The sequence below is a fragment of the Poecilia latipinna genome, unplaced genomic scaffold (genome assembly GCF_001443285.1).
Source record: "Poecilia latipinna isolate Pla-1442-1.1 unplaced genomic scaffold, P_latipinna-1.0 Scaffold1409, whole genome shotgun sequence".
Classification (NCBI taxonomy): domain Eukaryota; kingdom Metazoa; phylum Chordata; class Actinopteri; order Cyprinodontiformes; family Poeciliidae; genus Poecilia; species Poecilia latipinna.
The window spans coordinates 116,850-127,935 of record NW_015114025.1 but is presented as its reverse complement, the minus strand read 5'-3'; positions in this window follow the sequence as shown (position 1 = coordinate 127,935).

Genomic DNA, 11,086 nt, shown 5'->3' with positions numbered 1-11,086 from the left:
TAAAGAAAACTAAAAATTCAGTGTCTCAGAAAATTAAAACATTACATACATTTCTATGCAGTCAATACTTGGTTGGGCTCCTCTTGCATGATCTTGCATCAGTGATCTGTGGCATGGAGCATTGATGAAGGCCATCTGCCTTGTTGGGTCTGGTGTCTTTCATCCTCCTCTTGTCAACAGCCCAGAGCATTTCTATGGGGTTAAAGGTCAGGGGAGTTTGCTGGCCAATCAGAAACAGGAACACCATGGTTACTGAAGCATCTTTTGGAACCTCTGGCAGTGTGGGCTGGTAGCAAGTCCTGCTGGAAAATCAGAGCTGCATCTCCATCCAGTTGGTCAGCAGAGGAAGCATGAAGTGTCTAGAATTTGCTGCTAGAAGCTGCATTGACTGTGGACTTCAGAAAACCCAGTGGACCAGAACCAGCAGATGACATGGTGACCCAAACCATCACTGACTGGAAACTTCACACTGGACTTCCTGTTCCACTCTTCCTCTTGATCCTGGAACCTTGATTCCTTATTTTCATCTGAAAAAAGAACTTATTTTCCTACTTAGCTCATGAAAGACTCAGTGATGTCTGGAGGAATGTGGCATTCGTTGCCTGTATGTAGGATCTGTCTGGTTGTAGTCGCTCTGACTCCAGCCCTGGTTCACTCCTTGTGTATCTCCCCCAAATTCTTAAATGGATTTCACTTGACAATCTTCTCAAGGTTGTTCTCCATGTTGCTGGTGCAGTGTTTCTTTCCACTCTTTACCTTCCACTTCATTTTCTATGAATTTGCTCGATTACAGCACTGTGAACAACTAGCTTCTTCAGCAATGACCTGTTACGGATTTCCCTCTTCGTGGAGAGTGTCAACAAGCGTCTTCTGGACATCTGTCCAGTCAGCAGTCTTACCTATGGTTCTCTAGGCCACAATATTACCATTGTATAACATCTACACATTGAAAAAGATTAAAACAACAGACTGTTGTGAAATTCTAATTTCAAGACAATGAATTTTGGGTTTTCATTATCTGACTGCCATAACCATCAAATTTACAAGAAACAAAAGCTTGAAATGTTTCACTCTGTGCATAATAAATCTAATATATAATGTATGAGTTTCACTTTCTGAAGCTGGACAAAAATATCGAACTTATGTAGAATAACTTATAATACCTATTTAATACGCACTTTTCGGAATTCTTAGTAGGAATGTTTTAAAAACCAATCTTGTAGGTGCTACTGTGTGATGATCAATCTGAAGGGAAAGTGTGTAAATGACAGATAATCCTAAAAGGCCTCATTTTTCCCTCCATGTTGTAAATTTTAAGACTTTGTGTTTTTATACCAGCTAAGGCAGATCATCAGTTTGTATTTATGTGGCATGCTTACATATTTTTGGCATTTCTGTAGCGAAAGCATTTGTCAGCGGGTGCAGTGCATGCTACAGCAAAGTGTCAGCAGAAGAGAAATGCTTGGAAGTCTCTGGAAACGCTGAAGGCAACAAGTGTAGCTTGATCACAGCAGAAAAGAGGCCTTCACTTCCACCTCCTGCATGTTCCATAGACATGACGAAAGAAGCCATGTCATTCTGACACACTGGCTGAAAATGGCTATATCATTTTGATGTACTGCATACATACAAACACAGAACCTGTCACCGTGGACACAGGGTCTGGAGAAAGGTCTAACAAATACTATTTTGTACCATCTTCCCTGTAAATTCAGTAAATCCAGACGGTTGCTCTTGGAACACATTTTGATTGCACTGTTTTGTCATGGCAATGTTAACAGACAGGGCTGTGAGTAAGCCTTCTATAGCAATGGATGATATCAGGACCTATTACAGTGCAGGACAGAGGACTCAAGCTTTGCACATCTTTGTCTCAACAGAAAAAGATACTTTCTTGACATCCAAAGAACTGGAAGGAAGATTCATCTGAGAAAAAAAAGATTCATGCTTGTCTTCTTCTTCTGTCCATCATTGTTCTTCCAACAGATTGTCAGTTTGTCCTAGACAGATGGAGCTTCTCTGCTGCCCTCACTGTCAAGAGGTCTTTGATCAATAACTAATCCTTTACCAGCTCACTATGCTGGTAAAGGATGACCACTGGAGATAGACACCAGCACGACTCACTAACGATAAGGATGTTAGAAAAGGGATGCATGGATGTATGGATTTGCTGTGGTGACCCCTGAAGGGAAAAGCTTAAAGAGAAGAAGATGATGTTGGAATTTAACTATAATTAAAGAGCACATGGGACATAGTTTATAAACTAAATAAGTTTAAATAGTTTAGTTTGAAAAACATTCATATTTTAAAAAAGTTTATGTCTCTTCTCTCTGTCTATGCTGCAGCTGAATGTGGATTTGTGGATAAGACATTAAGGCTTAACAATGCAAATCATGACGTTGAACTCTTTTACATCTGGGAGGAAGAGCTTATTTTCTCTTGTACCTGTCATAAGTTGTTCAGTATAATAAAAGTGTCAGCTGAATGTTACAATAGGCTTAAATCAAAAAGCGCTTTTTTTCTGTGATGCACTTTCCCCTTTCACTTTCTTTATCATCAAAAAACATGTCATGTCCGTGTTGTTATCTTCTTTCACTTCTCTCTCTGCCTCCTCCTTCCTCTCCGATTCCGGTGAAACAACAAACCCCGTGAGTGGTGGTGACAGGTGACGCTGTGGATGAAAGCCTCTGACTGCAGCAGCTGTCACGAAGCTCAGCAGAGGTGAAACGAGCAAATAAGGAAATAGTTTGGTTGGAGGGGAAATGAACTAGGTGGAGATGTTAAGCAAAGCTGTGGACTGTCACCTCCACTATTGTGAGCTTCCAACTGTAGCAGCTGAGGACTGAAACGTGCCTTCTGTGACAGATACACAGAATGAGAAATGCTGCCCACAAAGCCAGTCATTCAATCCTTAACACACACTCTTGTTAAGGATCAATCAATCAATCAATCAATCAATCAATCAAGTGTATTTATATCGCACATTTCATCAAGGCAGTTCAAAGTGCTTTACATCATAAAAACACAAAAATACAAAGTCATAGAAGATACCATGCAACAGAGGTCGCACTGGACTTTTTGTTGTCCGTCATTTTGACTGATGGTGTCAAAAAAAATCCATCATATTCTATTTTTACCAGTCAAGTTTTAAATGATATTGACATAGGCTATTTTGTTGCATTTCATTTTTATGTGGTTTAATTAACAATCAGCCAGCTGAAGCACAAATCCAGAGTCAGTGTCAGTCACTGTTTGTTTCTCTGATGTGACGAAAACCCCTGAGTGAGGCCCCAAAAACTTATAATAAATCAAATTAAAAGACTCCACTTTAATTATGAGCGCTTCACCTGCTGGGGCCTGAACGCACAGCCTCACAACATCCTGCTGGTCCACATCTGGAGGAGAAATCTGCGCTAGTTAGTCAATCCAGTTGGATCTGTCTGATCGACTCCAATTGATTAACTTTAATTAGAGGTCAGAGACCAAATTAAACCCAAAATATTATTTTAATGATGATTTTACTGCTTTTGTCCACCATTTTAGAAAGCAATGCAACTTCTGTTATGGGATTTTGTTCTCCCTCCTGTGGTCTTAAGAGGTGGAGTCAATTGGATCCAGGAACATTTTACCCTGTGCATGGTGTCCAGGTGTGAAATTTTAAAAGGTTTTATAGTTTCCCTTCCCCCATTGTCCGACCGTGACATCTGCTGCGCTAATCCTGATTTTTGCATTAAGACCATGGGAGGGTAATGTCTTTCAGCTCCATTTGATCGCTTGTTGAAACCAGAGGGTGAGTCAAGTGCAAATCTTCTTGGATCACCTCCACCTCTGCTGGAGCGGAGCAGGGCGGAGCCACGTGTACATTTAACTAAATGTGCAAGTGGCTCCACACAAGTGCACTGTAACAAGCGCACTGCACACTGTTACAGTCTCATGAAATTCTGCACCCTTACCTATTTTCTCCAGAAAAACTGCCTGTTCTGCTGTTTAGACTATAAATGGATTAACACAGCACAGCTCTCTTTAGCTTTCTCCATTCTGTAAGTACCGCCATACTGGAGACTGGAATTAAACTTGCAACATCAGTCAAAATGTTCCAAAGTGTTCTGTTCATAGCTCTTCAACGCACTGTCAGCTTCCTGTCAGCAAGATGCATTTAATCAGTGTCCATGTCAGAAATGATATTCAGAAAACATTTTTTTCTTGATTTATTTTAGTTGCCTCTGCTATGTACTCATGTGTACCAATAAGGGTTGTGAATTATAACCTGTCAAAATGATGAACAGGCTTCAAATTTTTCCACCTTTTTTTTTTTAATAGTTAAATATGGAAAATGTTCCAGTAAGGCGATCCCTGCCATTCAGTAAACAATTACAGAAAACCAGTAACAAACATTACATTTTATTACCATTTACTATGGTTCTAAAGCAGCTCTCAACAGGTGGGTTTTAGTCTACATTTATAGGAACTCAGTGTTTCGACTGTTTTTCAGTTTTCTTTAAGTATGCAAAACACTTAAAAATCACAGAAGAGAAACAGAAGTGTAAAATAAACAGGAAATACGGAAATGATTGTTCTTAGATCTTTTTAGAGCAACTAAGAAGCTATTCACACAAGTAACATCCACATCCACAAGTAACATTTGCTTTCATACTGAGCTAGTAATATTTTCACAATTCTTAAAACTAAAAATAAAATTATCAAATTTTCTCCTAGTATGATTTTGAGAGTTATTTCTGCTTTTAGTTCTGCTCAAAACTGCTCTAATTTCAGAGACAAAACACAGAATCAAAAAGCCTGCGCCCATAAATCTGTCCACATTTAATTACATGTCGGACACGCATGCAAAATCCCCTGTGACGGTTGGACATATTCCAACATGTTACACATATGCATAACCACAAGGCTACTGTAGTTAGAAAATGGGTGACAGATGGACTAGACAAGGCTGTTAAAGCCTTTTTCCTACCAAAGCTCTGCTGGGATTCAAAGCGAAGGACCACTCTGACAAAAACATGTTGATAATAGCCCGGTCCTATGGAGCTGGGACAGGGCAGCGGCGGGGTTGAGGCAGAGACATTAGGACAGCTAGATGGGATGGATGCGCGAGTGGCTTGATGGAAAAGTAGTTTGGTTTCTGTGGCTGGGGAGAGTAGGAGATGTCTGCTCAGATCCCAAGAGGTGTGGTCATGGCCAGATGGTGTTTGTTTCTCTGATGCCACGGTAAGGTCACAAATTCACAAACAAACATGCCTGACTGAAAAAGAAACTTCTATTTGGTCAGAATACCATGTGTTTGGATAAGGTTGGATTAGAATAGAACACTGGCTGCTCTGGCATTTTAATAACTAACAGTTTAGACACTTAGAAGATGAAATTTCAATTAACTAATTACACAGATTACAATGTCAACAAAAATTTATGAAATTTTTTACATATACAAGTTCCGCCAGTAACCTTTATTGACTCGTTTTTTGTACACCTGTAAATCTGAGACACATCAAGCTGTTCAAAACTGAAATAGTATCTCAATGCTAAACTTGTAGCCGCAGCACAGATGTCCCCAACGCTAAGATCAGCGTCTACAGTCCCCATTTTTAAAGAAGTTCCATGAATAATCAGGAGTTCCTGAAACACTGGAAATATGGATATAATAACACCTTGATCTAATCTGATGGTAAAATCACCAGAATAAGAGATTTGAAAGCAAGAAATATTGTCACCTTCCGAAAACAATTGCCAAAATCATTTCTGTCCAAAAGTTATTTTGGAAAAAAATAAAAATAAAAAATTCACCACCTCTTTTTCTGCAAAAGATGTTTTGGGAAAAAAATAAATAAATAAAAATCACTTTTTGAAAAAAAAAAAAAAAAAAAAAGACATCATTGTTTTAGGAAGGGGATGAGTTAATTTGTCTATTTATTAAATAGTATAGCAGCCAAAGAGTTTTGGAATTGAAAATGTTGCTTATTTTGTTGATTTATGGTTTTTTGTTAAACTGGGATTAATTGTGATTGAATAATTACAGTTCCTGCAGTTAACATGATTAAAGTTTTAATCAAGTCCCACCTCTAATAATTATACACAATCTCTCCCAAAAACTGCTGCATTATGAGGATGAAATCCCCAAATAATAGGTTACAATATTAGGAGCCAAACTGGATTGCTTTGATGAAGGTCTGTGGATTCAAACAAAAGATTTATTGAGTCAATTGAATTAACAGAATCTCAACCTGGTACATCACATACCAGTGACACTTGATTGGTCAAGCTATAAAAAGGTGTAAAGTTCTTTGAGTCCATGCTGGGCTCATCCTGACAGGCACCAGTGCTTTGGCATCATACCTGCTTCATGGCTGCCGTGGCAAGTCTGGAAACTTTTCATGGAAAAAAAGAAAAACCTGTGGAGTCTCACTTTCAGGAGTCACTAGCAAACAGAGCCCCATTACGTAGTGCTTCCTTAAAAGTGTTGCTCCATGTTGCTCACAAGCTCTGATAAATAAATCAGTGCTCCACCACACACACACACACCCCAGACACACTGTCAACGTCCTTCTTCCATTGCCCTCTGCAGTGATTTCACTCTTGTGAATAATGCATTAGCTAAATGCTTATGTTGAATTATTAGGATGTTTTATTCAGGAGCGGGCCAGGGCTAACTCTTCTCTCCACATTAAGGACAGCTTTGGGGAGGGATTGGTGGGGGTAAGGCGCCTAAGCACTTCAGTGCAGTGGAACATGATTTGGATTAATTAGTAATGGTGAGTGTAAGGTGCTGGAAATGTTACATTAATGCAGACATGCTGGTTGAGGCCCATGGAGCTTCCAGTGGTCCCATCTTATCTACAGCAGGAAAACGGGTGTATAGTTCAATCCTCAGGCCACCGGATCGACAAGCAGCTCCTCAGCATCAGGCTCCTTCAGATGCACAGCAGACTGACGTCCTCGCATTAACCTGGTGTGGATTCCACACTGCTACAGTGAAGCTCGATTACTGCAGTGCTGGTTTCACTGGACTACCTAAAACAATCAAAGACAGATTCAACTTCTTCAGAATGTCACTGAGATTCCTTACTGAAACAAAGAAATAAGTTCTCAGGTTCTTCACTAACTTCCTGTTGATCAAAGAAGAGTATTTAAAATCTCACTAGTGGTTTACAAAGCATGAACTACAACTCTGATCTTCTCCAACACCATAAACCAGTAAGACCTTTAAAGTCATCTGAATCAAACCTGATAATCGTTCCAAAAGTCAGCAGCTTGTTGTTTTTATGCTGTACACAGTAACAGTGCTCCCACCCTGAGCTCTCTTACAGTGAGGTTAAGAACATTTTTATTTGCTGCTGCTTACTCTTAACCTTAAAAAAAAAGTTATTTTTGTTATGTTAATACAAAGTGCTTCTTTGTATCCACACTTTGGATTGTCTCCTATGGCAATATAAATAAGTTGTGTTGCCTTAACAATATGAGCATCTGGGGGGCGCTGCTGAGCACCGACTATGTAGGACGTGCTTTACTGGAGCTCCGATGGGATACGTGTTTTAATGTATATTTTTGCACCTCCTTACACATCTGATGTGCAACTTGTAAATGCCGGAAAAACGACAAGACTACTCGCAGCAAGGCTGACCACGAGGCTCCGGCTGAACCAGATGCTAATAGCATACTGCTAACCAAGATGCAGGAGATGCTGAACGACTCACGCACTGATCTCATCAACAGATTTGAGAACCTTGTTTCGAACGTCGTTAAGAGGGAGATATCAGCTGCTGTGACACCGTTAGAAGCTAAAATTGCCTCGTTTGGGAATGCTATTCAGGATTTGGAGCGGGCTGCTAACGATCAGGACGGAAGGCTAGCTACCCTGGAGGCCTCGGTCAGCTCGTTAAATGCATTAGTGGACACGTTATCCAAGAACTGTGAAGACTTGGAGGGTCGCTCCAGACTAAACAACATCCGCCTTGTGGGTGTACCAGAGGGATCGAAGGTCAACAGCCAACGAAGTTTGTATCAATGTTGCTTCAGGATCTACTCTGCCTTGATGAAAGGCAGAGTAGAGGCCCGGTCAAGCCTGCCCTTGACCGGTCTCATCGCCAGCAGAGGGGGAGCCTCCGCGCCCGTTCGTTGTCCGTGTCACCTTGTTTCAAGAACGGAATGAGATTCTACGTGTGTTCATTTTCCCCGATTATTCAACCTCAGTTGCTAATAAAACGTGGATCGTTTACGAAAGTGAAGAAGGAACTCCATTCTTGCCCCGGAATCAAGTTTGGGCTTCTTTTCCTTGCAATATTACGGATCACTCATCCCAACGGGCAAATTCGAGGACCCAGCCCTTGCTGCAGACTTTGTTGAGAAAAACATTAAAAATGTGGTTTAATTCGAAAGGTGCCGCTGCCCAGGGATGACCAGGATAACATTTTATTTGGGAACTGTAATACTGTGTACAATATTATTATTAGTTAATACATTATTGTTCTCAGCAGTGCCTTTTGAGAACTTTGTGAATACGCTGTGGATATAATTCATACTTTGTAAATTTATTTTTATTTTAAATTTTTTTGGTTCTTGTTGATACAACCCAGTGGGGCCCTATGTGTCTGATTGCACATTAGTTCTTCATGTTTTATAAGATAATTCACGTTTCTATAAAACCTGTTGTTCTATAGGTGGTGCATTCCCTACATATCGTTATATTTACAACACATTCCCAGTAGAGTACATTAGTAGCCAAGACTACTTTCTCTCTTTTTAGTCTCTAGTAGGCTGGATGCCGTTTTTTTTTATTTTTTTTTTATGGGGTTTCGCGTATTCCGTTTGGGGGATGCTTCAGTGAACGGGTGGGTTTAGGGAGGTCTTTGGTTTACAGGGGTGTGTGTGTTACTTTGTTCTTTTTGTCCTTTTGTCTGTGTATGTCTCTTTTTTTTCAGGTGACCACGGTGATTCTTGTTTACTCTTTTTTATTTTACTCTGACTTATGGCTGATCTTCACTTGACACCAGCTACAGCGGTAGGACAAGAGATCCTTTTCACCAGCTTTAACTGCAGGGGGCTCAACAATCCTGTAAAGTGTATCATATGGAACGTTTGGGAGCACACACAGCGTTCCTTTAAGAGACACACCTTAAGAACGTGGACCACGTGATGCTGAAACGCAACTGGATTAGTCAAGTTTATCATTCCTCTTAACACTAAATCCAGGGGAGTGGCTATTCTTATCAGTAAATCTGTCCCTTATGTGCACTCTCAATCCATTTCTGATTCTTATGGTAGATACGTTATTATTACTGGTACCATTTGCAATATCCCAGTGGCATTGGCCAATATATATGCTCCTAATTGTGATAACAAATACTTTTTTAAATATGTTTTCCAGTCTCTTCCTGATCTGTCCACTTATCACTTAATATTGGGAGGTGATTTTAACTGCTGGCTTGATCCTCAGTTGGCTCGTTCGTCAACAAACATAGCCGTGCCTTCGCACTCATCCAAAATTATTAACTCCTTTATGTCCGAATTTAATGTTCATGATGCCTGGCGTTTTCTTCACCCTTCCCAGAAGGTTTACTCATGTTTTTCCCCAGTCCACCACACCTTTACGCGTATTGATTTTTTCTTGATTGATAATAGATTGCTGTCCTCTCTCACTGGGTGCAAATATTATGCTATTGTTCTATCAGATCACGCCCCAGTTTCTAGATTTGATTCTTACCCCATTGAGCGGCCACCGTGGAGGCTGGGCACCCTTTTGCTATCAAATGAAAAATTTGTATCTTTTGTGGCACGACAAATAGATTTTTTTGTCTAGAAAATAATAGAGGACCTGAGGTGTCGGCCTCACTACTCTGGGAGACACTTAAAGCCTTCTTCAGAGGGGAAATGATCTCCTATGTAAAGTATGAAAATAAGCTGCGAAGAGAGAAAATTAGTACTTTTCTCAAATTTACAACTTATATGCAAGATCACCTTCTCCCACCTTGTACCAGGATCGCCTTGTGTTGCAAGCTGAGTTTGATGTGCTCTTGACACAACATACTACTTAGCTGTTACTTCAGTTTGGTACCCAGTTTTACGAACATGGAGATAAGGCTTGTAAACTCCTGGCTCACCAAATTTGACGTGTGTCAGCCTCTCGCCACATCTCTCAGATCCAAACTACCCAGGGTGTCACAACTAACCCAATGGAAATTAATTTGGCCTTCAAGGATTTTTATAGGGCGATATACTCCTCAGAATGTACTCCTTCTGTAACCGATTTTGATAACTTTTTTAATGATTTGGAAGTTCCTATCATCGGTCAGGATGTAGCTTACAATCTTGAGAGACCTATTGTCATCTCTGAACTCACTGAGGCAGTTAAAGCCCTTCAGGGGGGTAAATGCCCAGGCCCTGTTGGGTACCCTTGTGAGTTTTATAGGATATTTTGAGACAAGCTTTCTCCACTACTTTTAGAGGTATACAATGAATCTTTGACTTCTGGGTGCCTACCTCAGACCCTTAATCAGGCAGTTATTATTTTACTTGCTAAAAAAGGCAAAGATCCTCAACTATGTTCTTCCTATTGCCCAATAAGTTTACTTAATGTTGACTTTAAATTACTAGCAAAAACAATAGCACTGAGACTAGAAAAAGTGCTTCCCACTGTGGTAGGAATAGATCAGACCGGCTTTGTACAAAATAGAAACTCATTTTCCAACATAAGACGACTCTTTAATGTAATATACAGCCCACCCTCTGTCAGTACTCAAGAAGTTGTGTACCGACAGAGGTTGTGTACTTTTCAAGAAGTTGTGAAAAGACGTCAAGGCGTCTTTGGACGCCGAAAAGGCCTTCGACAGAGTCAAGTGGCCATATTTATTCTACTCGATTAAGAAATTTGGCTTTGGGGATAATTGTCTGTCTTGGATTAAGTTACTTTATTCTGACCCATATGCAACAATTAGGACAAACAATACTCAATCTGGCTATTTTTGTCTCAGTTGCTCTACGCGCCAAGGCTGTCTGCTGAGTCCGCTATTATTTGCTTTGGCAATTGAACCCCTTGCATATGGAGAGCCATTTCAGCCAAAATTAAATAAATAAATAAATG